Genomic DNA, 10,392 nt, shown 5'->3' with positions numbered 1-10,392 from the left:
CCTAGAATGTCTTCTCTTTCTAGCATCCTCTAAAGCTCAACACTGATACCCTTCCTTACCTGAAATCTTTTCTGCTCCCTAATGTCAATCAGACTTCACATAGTCTTTTGTTCTCTGTTTCTGTACATACTTGATATATATCTCATAATATTGATCTTTGTATTTGTGTCTGATTCCCTTATTAAGACTGCAAACTTCATGAAAGAAAGACCTATATCTTATCTCAATTCTGTACCTTCCCTAAAACACAATACTCTGTACATAGTATGAATGGTTGTGGAACAAATGAATATCTGCCAAAATGAATATTTGAACTTTGTAAAAGATACCCCAAAAGCTGGCTATTAAAGAAAAAAATGTTAATGAATTACAATAAGATATGCCTGTGTGATCCATGGTTCATGCTTGAGACTGTAACAAAGAAGCTAAGATTCTAGGTGTCAAAATATGTCTTTGGACAATTGCTAAAATATTGCACCTCAGACCCGGACTGCCATCCAGAGTCCTGGAGGTGGTAATCTAAGGATTAATTTATTAAACTACAGGCAGCCTGATGGTGACTATGTTTAGCTACCAACCTACTCCAGGAAAAGTCCTATATAAAACTGCAGAACCTCAGAGTTGGAAGAGACTTCCTAGGTCATCTATTACAACCCGTTCTTTTTTTTTTTTTTTTTTTTGGCGGGGAAATGGGGGTTAAGTGACTTTCCCAGGGTCACACAGCTAGTAAGTGTTAAGTGTCTGAGGCCGGATTTGAACTCAGGTACTCCTGACTCCAGGGCTGGTGCTTTATCCACTGCACCACCTAGCTGCCCCCTATTACAACCCATTCTTGAGTAGGAAATCCTGCCAAAACTTCTTTCCACCCTAAAAAACTGTTCATTCGCTCTTTACTGTCATTGAAGCTTCTGTCAACAGACTCAACAACCACCTTCCTGCCCACACCACAGACTATTTCCCATAAATACCAACCTGGTGCCCTTGAATGCTCTTGAATGCTCTCCTGGACCACTGTCATTGAGGCTCTAGCCTTGCTTGAGCATCCCCAGTTCTGCAAGATTAAATCAGGTCTGCCATTGTTCCTGGATGGGCCATATCAATATACTCCCCTATAGCCCCAGTCACTATCCCTATAACTTCTCATACTCTCTCTGACCATCACTCCCCATTGTATGTCATTTCCCCTATTAGAATGTATGCTCCTTGAAGGCAAGGACTGTCTTTGTATACCCAGGAGTGTGCACAGAGTAAGTACTTAATAAATACTTTCTCATTAGTTCATTAACAAGCTAATTTAAAAGTGGTTCCATAATGCTCTGACCAAAAAAAAAAAATTAAAGCCACACACTATTAAGGTTAAGTGACTTGCCACACACTATTAAGGTTAAGTGACTTGCCCCGGGTCACACAGCTAGTAAGTGTCAAGTGTCTGAGGCTGGATTTGAACTCAGGTCCTCCTGAATCCAGGGCCAGTGCTCTATCCACTGTGCCACCTAGCTGCCCCAAAGCCACACTCTTAAAGTCATTGTGCCTTTCAGGAGACCAGAAGGGTGAATCCTCAAAATGTGACTGGAGGCCCAAGTGTTTCATTATGTAAAGAACCTAGAGGAAGATGGGCCCTTTAAGTCAAAAGCTAGCAACTGAAACAAGCAGTCAGTTATGTTTTTTTGTTTGTTTGTTTGTTTTTTAGTGAGGCAATTGGGGTTAAGTGACTTGCCCAGGGTCACACAGCCAGTAAGTGTTAAGTGTCTGAGGCCGGATTTGAACTCAGGTCCTCCTGACTCCAGGGCCGGTGCTCTATCCACTGTGCCACCTAGCTGCCCCCAGTTATGTTTTAACTGAGGCCAAAAAGAATCAGCTGAAATAGCTAAAAGAAAATATCATTTATAGTGCAGTAAATTATCTGGACATTCCCCATACTCAAAGTCACTTCCATCTATGTCTTTTTAGCCGTTGTGCCGGCTGCATATAGGTTCCCAGAGCATCTGACCTGCATGTATCTCCTCAGAATGGATGGTGTTAGTGACAAACAGGTAGGGGAGAAAAGCCAATGATTTTGACTACAAATGGAAATCATCTACCCCTTTTCTACAAAAGAAATTCTGAGCAACTTTTATGAGAGAGACTGACATTTAAGACCCATCACAGTGTGGCCTCATCTTCCTATCAGCCCTCTCAGACGCTCTCCACTTCGACCCAACTGGTATTTTTTTAGACTGCATTTGTGACCCACGACCTGTTGTCCTCAATGTCTAGTATTTTTTTTTTCCTGTGAGATAGCTCTCGCCATACTGTCTTGATCTTCATAGCAGCCCCAAGGTGAGAAAGCACAAACTAGCATCTTTCCAATGAGGCACTTACATTGTTAAATGTGTGTGTGTGTGTACATGTGAACACTCTATAGTGAAGTGGATGCAATAGCAGTGTCTCCAATTGTAAAAACAGTAATTTTTCAAGTGTCAGTAAATCTTTTGATAAGCTCTAAAAACCAGTTTTATTTCAGTACTTAACAATCATGAATCTCTTGGGAGAAAATAAGGGAAGAAGAAGAAAAAGACATGGAAATACTAAGTGTCTAACTACCAAAGCCCATTCTTGCTGTTTCCAGGTTCTCAGCAGCACCACTCTGATTCTGTAGGATTCCACAAGCTCTGGTTTAGATCTCCTACAGGAACTTCTGAAGTGTGACATGATAACCTATGAATGACTTCACCTGCCACTGAACTATCATCACTCCTGGAATGAGAAAGAGAAAGGCATTATTAGGAATTCTACCCTAAAGTCTACAACAAGAAGATGGAACACAGGGGAATAGGCTTATATAAATGCCATCGCAGTCGTTATATCTAATACTGAAAAAAGACCCCTACTGGGGAAAGGGAGTGGAATAAGCATTTGTATGGGACCTACTATGTGCCAGGCATTTTATAAGTATTATCTCATTTGATCTTCACAACATCCCTGTGAGGTAGGTATTGTTATTTTCTCATTTTACAGTTGAGGAAACTGAGGCAAACAGAAGCAAAGTGATTTGTCTATAGTCACACAGCTAGTAAGTATCTGGGGCTGGATTTGAACTTGGGTCTTCCTCACTTCAGGCCCAGCACTCTAAGAGTGCTGTACAACCCAGCTGTTTCAGACTTATTAGGTTGTCTATGATCTGGTTACAGTTAGCAACCTGACAACACTAGAGGCTGAATTTTAGCTATATCTAAAATGACGGGGGGGGGGGGGGGGAAGAATTAGCTAGAGGGGGTGAAGAGATGATCTAGTTCAACAACCCCATCTTCCATTTTACATATGATGGCTACTTCAACTGTGACCAAAAATAGAATTTGAACCCTTAATTCTCTCTTCCTTCAATAGCTTCAAGCTCACTCTACTGGCTCTCAGCTCAGCTTTCACATATGCCTGGGTGGCCTCCATCTTCTTGCATATGAGCCCCTAGTATTCTGACCTACAATACAACCAAACTCATGGAACCAAAATCCTCCACTTTCACATCACCTATTTTCCCTCATTAGGTCCTGAAATCTAGATTCTACCACCAGAAATCTATTAAAACTGCTGTCAAATTGAGCTTCCTAAAGCACAGATCTGGCCATGTCACCACTCCCCACCTCCATTCAATAAACTCCAATGGCTCCTTATTACCACCAGGATCAAATATAAAGCTATTCAAAGCTTTATAAACTTTCCCCCCTCTTACTTTTCCAGTCTTCTTATACCTCTTCTCCCCCACCCCCACCCTTACTCCCACCAACCATATATGCTGAGATCTAGTGATTCTAGTACACACACACACACACACACACACACACACACATGCACACACAGAGCCTCCTTGCTATTCCCTGACACAATTTCTCTCTAGATGTCAGGCATTTTCACTGGCTATCCTCCATGCCTGAAATGTTTTTTATTTTCATCTCCATCTTCTGATTTCCCTGTCCTCCTTCAATTCTCACTTAAAATCCTACCTTCAGGGGACAGCTAGGTGGCGCAGTGGATAGAGCACCAGCCCTGGATTCAGGAGGACCTGAGTTCAGGTCTGGCCTCAGATACTCAGATACAACCTTACTAGCTGTGTGACCCTGGGCAAGTCACTTAACCTTCATTGCCCTGCAAAAAATAAAAATAAATAAAATAAAATCCTACCTTCTACAAAGTCTTTTTCAATCCCCCTTCAGGATAATGCCTCTTCTCTGCTGATCACCTCTAAATTATCCTGTATATATCTTGTTCCTACATAGTTGTTTGCATGTTATGTTCCCCTCTCCCTCTAGATTATGAGTTCCTTGGATACAAGATGTATTTTTTTTTTTTGCCTTTCTTTGTATTTCCGGTACTTAGTATGATGCCTGGCAAAAAGTGGGTGCTTAGTAAATTTCAAAACAGAACCATTTTCACTTCTTTTCTGAGTCATACATGTCTTGAATGATGACTTATACCACTTCCAACAAGCAACTGATTATTTTTGGTATTCTGCAGCCTCCCTAATGGCTCCATGCATTTTTCCATTGGACTTTTTTATCCCACCTGCTACTTTGATTCTTTAAAATTATGTTACTTCATAATTTGAAACAATATAGCATCAGTGAAAAAATTCAATTTTTAAAAATTTGGACTTAGTGACAGGGAGCAACTTGTTACTGAAAGAACTAACTCGAATGCCCAAATGTGATCTATGTGTTCATCATCATTCACTCAGTTTTTCAAGTGTAGATTGCTTAAGCCTATTTGTCTTTCCAGTGTGGAATTACATAGCACAATGCCATCAACAAAAAGAACCATTTGCAGAGATTTTAGATAGGTTGTGGTTTTGTTTTGTTTTGTATTTAAGTTTTTCACAGAACATCCTTTGTAACACTGGAGAAAACTTTCATTCATCAGATCAATCAAAACACCATTTCAACTCTATACATCTCCTGCTCAAAAATCTTCACTGCATCTATATTTTTTTACAGAATAAAAGCCAAATTCCATTATAGCCAGAAATTATTCAACTCTATTGTATTATCATGTTATGGAGATGACCCTGAGTTCTCAAACACTACACTGCGAAGTGTAAGTTACAAGGGTTTTGAGTATAGGAACAACAGACTGTCCACTGTCCAACCACCAGACTACATAGAAGCTGAAAGGCTTTTATTAAGAGATTGACCACAAGATGATGAAAGCTTTGGCCATAGCAAATTCATGAAATACCCCAAAATAAAATATGGTCCTCAATCCTATGTAGTCATTTAATGAATCAGCTGATAGGGTACAGATTATAAATTAGTTAGAACAAATGTCAAAATTAATACCAATTTAGAATAAAAGATAAAAGATAAAAAGACATTGCTGGCAATAAAATACTGACTTATTTATTCAAGATACTGATTCTTAAAAAATGAGTAATAGCTAAAAGTAAAGATATGAACTCTGACTAGCACCACTTTGTAGAGCATCTTAACCAATATAAAATAGTCACCATAATGGAAAAATCAAAATATCCCAGAAACCACCACAGGCAACAACATGATTATGTTCCCAAGAAGAGTTACAGAGGCCAAGAGCAATGCTGATTTTGAACAAATTAATCTATCAATGAACATTTATTAAGTACCTATTATATGTCTGCATGGGCAGCAAGATGGTGCAATGGATAGAATGCTGGGCCTAGAATTAGCAAGACTCATCTTCATGAGTTCGAATCTGGCCACAGACACTTACTAGTTGTGTAATCCTGGTCAAGTCACTTAGTCCTATTTGCCTCAGTCTCCTCATCTGTAAAATGAGCTAGAGAAGGAAATGGCAAACCACCCCCAGTATCTTTGCCAAGAAAACCCCAAATAAGGTCATGAAGTGTTCAACATGAATGAAACAACTGAGTAATAACAACAACACATTCCAACACTGTGCTAGGTGATCAGTACAAGGACCAAATCCCAGCCCTCAAAGGAGCTTACATTCTATAAGAGGAGACAATATGTCAGTATATACAAAATAAATACAAAGTAATGACCAGCAGGGGAAGGAAAGACCTCCTGTAAAAAGTGGCATATGAATTGACCTTTGAAGGAGATTATGGATTCGAAGAGACAGGGGTGAAGAGGGAGTATTTTCCTGTTACAGGGATACAAATACAATACAAAGGCACAGAGATAGGAGATGGAATGTGAAGTTAAAAAAAAACAACAACCTGTAAAACCATGGAGTTTGACTGGATCATAGAGTACATGTGAAGGTGAGCAATGTATGATAAGCCTGGAAAGTTAAGTTAGAGCCAAAAGGGCAAATGTAAGAGTTTGTACTTGATCCCAGGACAATAAACAGCCACTGGTGTTTATTAAGCAAGAGAGTGACACAATCAGAGTTATGCTTTAGCAAGATCGCTTTGGCAGCAGTGTGGAGGATAGGTTGGAAAGGGGAGAGATGAGGCTATAGTAATAGCACTAGGGCCAGAACTAGTGTGGTAGCCACGTGAGCAAAGGAAAGGAGAAAAGAAGCTGTGGGGGTACAATCAACAAGACATGGCAACTTAGTGGATATTTGTAGTAAGGGAGAGCTTGGAATCAATAATGACTACAAGATTACAAAACCTGAATGAAAAGATGATAGTACCCTAGACGGATTTAGGGAAATTTAGAAGAGGAATGGATTTTGGAAGAAAGATAAAAAATTCTGTTTGGACATCTTGAGTTTGAGATCCCTAGAGACTACACTCCTCAAACCCTCTCACCCTTCACATTAATCTGTTCCCAAGTCCTGTAGATGATAACTTCATAACAACTCTCACTTACACTCCCCTGCTCTCCTCTGACACTGCCCCCACCCTAATTCAGGCTTTTATCACTTCATGCCTAGACTACTGTAATAGTCCACTTGTTTGGTCCTCATGCCACAAGTCTCTCCCCACTCCAGCCTATCCTCTATTCAACTGCTGAAGTGATCTTCCTAAAGCACAAGTCTGACCATGTTAACCTCACCCCCCCCACACAAACTCAATAAATTCTAATGGCTCCCAATCATGTCCAGGATCCAATCAATATAAAGTTATCTATTTGGCATTAAAAGCTCTTAATAACCTGTTCTCCTACCTTCCCTGTACCTTGTAATGTGCCCACAACCACCGCTTCCACCTCCTGTGACACTGGCTGGTCGATGAAGTTCTTCACATGCTCCTGTTTACAGGGAGCATTGGGCTAACTGCATTGCCTCAGAATATTTACAAATGTCTTCAGCTTGGTATGTGCCCATTCAAAAAGACCAATGGTAGACAGACGTGTACAGCACATGACCAATAATGACACACATGTAAAAATGGTATAAAACTGGATGCTGTGTCTGCTAACTTTGCTTAAAGATTTTCCTTAGTTACAAAGGATTCAACCAAGACTAGGGAGAGAAAGGGGGAAATGACAAGGGTATAAAAAGGACAAAGCAATAATAAAATGTTTTTTTTTTTAAATAGCGTACAACATATTATCAAGACAGGCATGAGAGAAAAGGTATTCAGAGAGAAAAGTGGATGATAACTGGATACCCAAGAAGTTGTGCTGGCATCTACAAAATATGAAAAGACATAGAGGGAGGTCTCCAGCATGTCATATAAATGCTTTATGAAAGATTTACGAAAGTGCAAGAGCCACACACTATGAGAAGCCATGGATGGGTTACAATTTGTACCTGTGAAGGAAATAACCCACATTGAGAATGACAGGCTCATCCAAGTATCTCCCACTACTCCATTAAATTAACTTTCTACTAAAGTCAGATAGGGGCAGCTAGGTGGCTCAGTGGATAAAGTGCCAGTCAGGAAGACTCATCGTCCTGTGTTCAAATCCAGCCTCAGACACTTACTAGGTATATGACTCTGGGCAAGTCACTTAACCCTGTTTGCCTCAGTTTACTCATCCGTAAACTGAGCTGGAAAAGGAAATGGCAAACCACTCCAGTATCTTTGCCAAAAAAAGCCCAAACAAGATCAGGGACATAACTCAACAACAACAAAGCCAGATTGATCTAGCCTTTTGCTCACTAAGCACACCTTATGTTTTCCTTCTCTATAAGCTACATCTTCCCAACTATCTTTTCCCTCTGATCTTTCCATTTTACAAATCCTACCAATTATTCAAAACCCAAAGCATCTTACGTCTTCTACAAAACCTTTTCTGACAACTCCAGACCACAGTGATTTCTGAAATCTTTTGCCACTCATTTTCTACTTAATAAGGTAATAACATTTTTTCTACATGTGCCTTATCTCTCCTACTACAGTGTGAGCTCTTTAAATCAAGAACTGTATGTTATGCCTTTTTACATCTGCCACAGTGCCTGCTGTTTGTTGATCTAAAAGTAGAGATAGGGTGAAGAAATAAATCAATATAAGGGAAGAAGACCAGCATAAGGAACTGAACATAAAAGAGGAAAAACAGAAGAATCCAAGAAAACCACAGAAGTGACTTTGATTGACATTCTACCTATACTTAGTTTTAGCAAATTAAATACCTGCCATTGTGACCTTTTTATATAATCAATTGGTATCCTCACCTCTCGCAGTACACATAGTAGGTACTTCATATGTGTTCACTGACTAATAAATATCACAAAATGAAGATCACATTGCTATAGCACCTAACTTTACAAAAGGGTCTTCCTCATGACCACTCTAAGCAGTCATATCTCCTTTATATAAATGAGGAAATGAAGGCTCAAAAAAATTAAGACAATATAAAAATCCAAACAAAATAAAGATCCAAACCATAACTAGAGCCCAGCTCTTCTGACTCAAAGTCCAATATCCTTCCAAGCATGCATCTTGCCTCTGTTCTCAAGGTCTCACTCATTGTCACTCCTCCCATTACCCAAGAGGAAGAGGTCTGTAGCTCAGTTTACTTTTGTTCCAGTTATTTAATTTTTCATTTAGGTGCTGCCTTCCTTGTCGGTTCTTCTTCTTAAAGAGAAAATTGGTTCCATGATGACACAAAGAAAAAAAAATAATTCCCTAAAATATTAAATCACCAAGAATGTGTCTTGATTTGTGTGGTACCTAGCCTTTTTGAGTTTTTTCTATCTAGGAACAATTTGTTGGGTGTTTCAAAATAATTTTTTTGTTATGCTGAATTTGATAGACAGCAATAAAAATGAACATTTCCATGTAAAAAGAACAGGACAAGATATGCAGGATCAATTTGGTCTCAGTTTATATGTTCCTGTTCCCATACTAATGCTTCAGGCCACAGTGAAATCAACAGTAACCTTTTCCACAACTCATTGTTCATCTGAAACTGGGTGCTACTGATAAATGCCCTGCCTTGTCTGGCCACTAACCAGGTTGAAAAAGAACAAGAGGAAATCGGATCAGCAAGAGAATAAATCTATGCTGTAGAGAGGCTCAACCCGCCTCTGGAGATAAGCAAAATAATAATAATAATAATAATGCCCTTGACATTTCACCCTTTCTTAGGAAACTGTTCTATAACTGAATTTGAAATCTGGTTTAAAACCATTTTAAACAAATTATCTTTAAAAGGTTTAAAAGAAAAGAGAACCAGATTTTTTTTCCTTAAATAAATACCACGAAAACTGCACAAAAGTGAGTGATCAATCTTTATTACCATTACCACTAATAATCAAGGATCTGTGATTCTATCACTGAGGGTATTCCTTCCACCAACAGATAGCCATCTCTACACAAATTAGTACACAGTGTTTAGAGAGTTGCTGTGACCAAAAATTCAGTGCCCATTTGTTCTCTTCTAAGCAATAAGGAGTTCACATTCAAATGGGAGAGACAAAGCGTAAATAAATAGGTATACACAAGATACATTTGTTGGTGTTCAGTCGTTTCAGTCATGTCCAATTCTTTGTGACCCCATTTGGGGTTTTCTTGGCAAAAATAATGGAGTGGTTTGCCATTTCCTTCTCCAGCTCATTTTACAGATGAGGAAACTGAGGCAAACAGGGTTAAGGGACTTGCCCAGGGTTGCACAGCTACCTTCTATGACATGTCAGGGGAGACAGAAAGTTCATGCCCTCATTGATCTCTCAGGTTCCTTCCAGGTCCAACATGTTTCTTTCAATGAGTGGGGAGCCATTTCAATGCCTTATTCCTAACTGTTATGAGCAAGCAGATTTTTTCTCTTGGCCCAGACCTATAATTCATTCTATGTAAAGAATTTCTGATGTAGAAACTACCTCCACCTGATGCAGATCAGCAACAACTTCGTAGCTTAGTCCTAGGGAGTTATTGGGATAATGAGCTTAAGTGACCTGTCTAGAGTCATATAACTAGAAGAATAGGTGAGAGTCAGCTGAGGGAAAAATAAGCCTGCAGAGAGCTTGGCAGGGGTCCCAGCTAAGTAGATCATCTCAAAAACACCTTCAGATAGAACTGAAAAAGGA

At 39.5% G+C, this 10,392-nt stretch overlaps 1 protein-coding gene across 1 annotated transcript in view; it reads right to left on the bottom strand.

Annotated features, from left to right (window-relative positions):
* Nucleotides 1–2,604: 2,604 nt before the first annotated feature.
* Nucleotides 2,605–10,392, bottom strand: part of LOC122737951 (serine/threonine-protein kinase PDIK1L-like) — a 42,007-nt gene continuing 34,219 nt past the window's right edge. Inside the window, exon 5 of the mRNA XM_043979961.1 lies at nucleotides 2,605–2,736. The gene's annotated coding sequence lies outside the window, so the exon portion shown is untranslated. The remainder of the gene's footprint in view (nucleotides 2,737–10,392) is intronic.

This window comes from Dromiciops gliroides, chromosome 2 (assembly GCF_019393635.1).
Source record: "Dromiciops gliroides isolate mDroGli1 chromosome 2, mDroGli1.pri, whole genome shotgun sequence".
In the NCBI taxonomy this organism is placed as follows: domain Eukaryota; kingdom Metazoa; phylum Chordata; class Mammalia; order Microbiotheria; family Microbiotheriidae; genus Dromiciops; species Dromiciops gliroides.
This window is presented reverse-complemented; position numbering and strand designations above follow the sequence as displayed.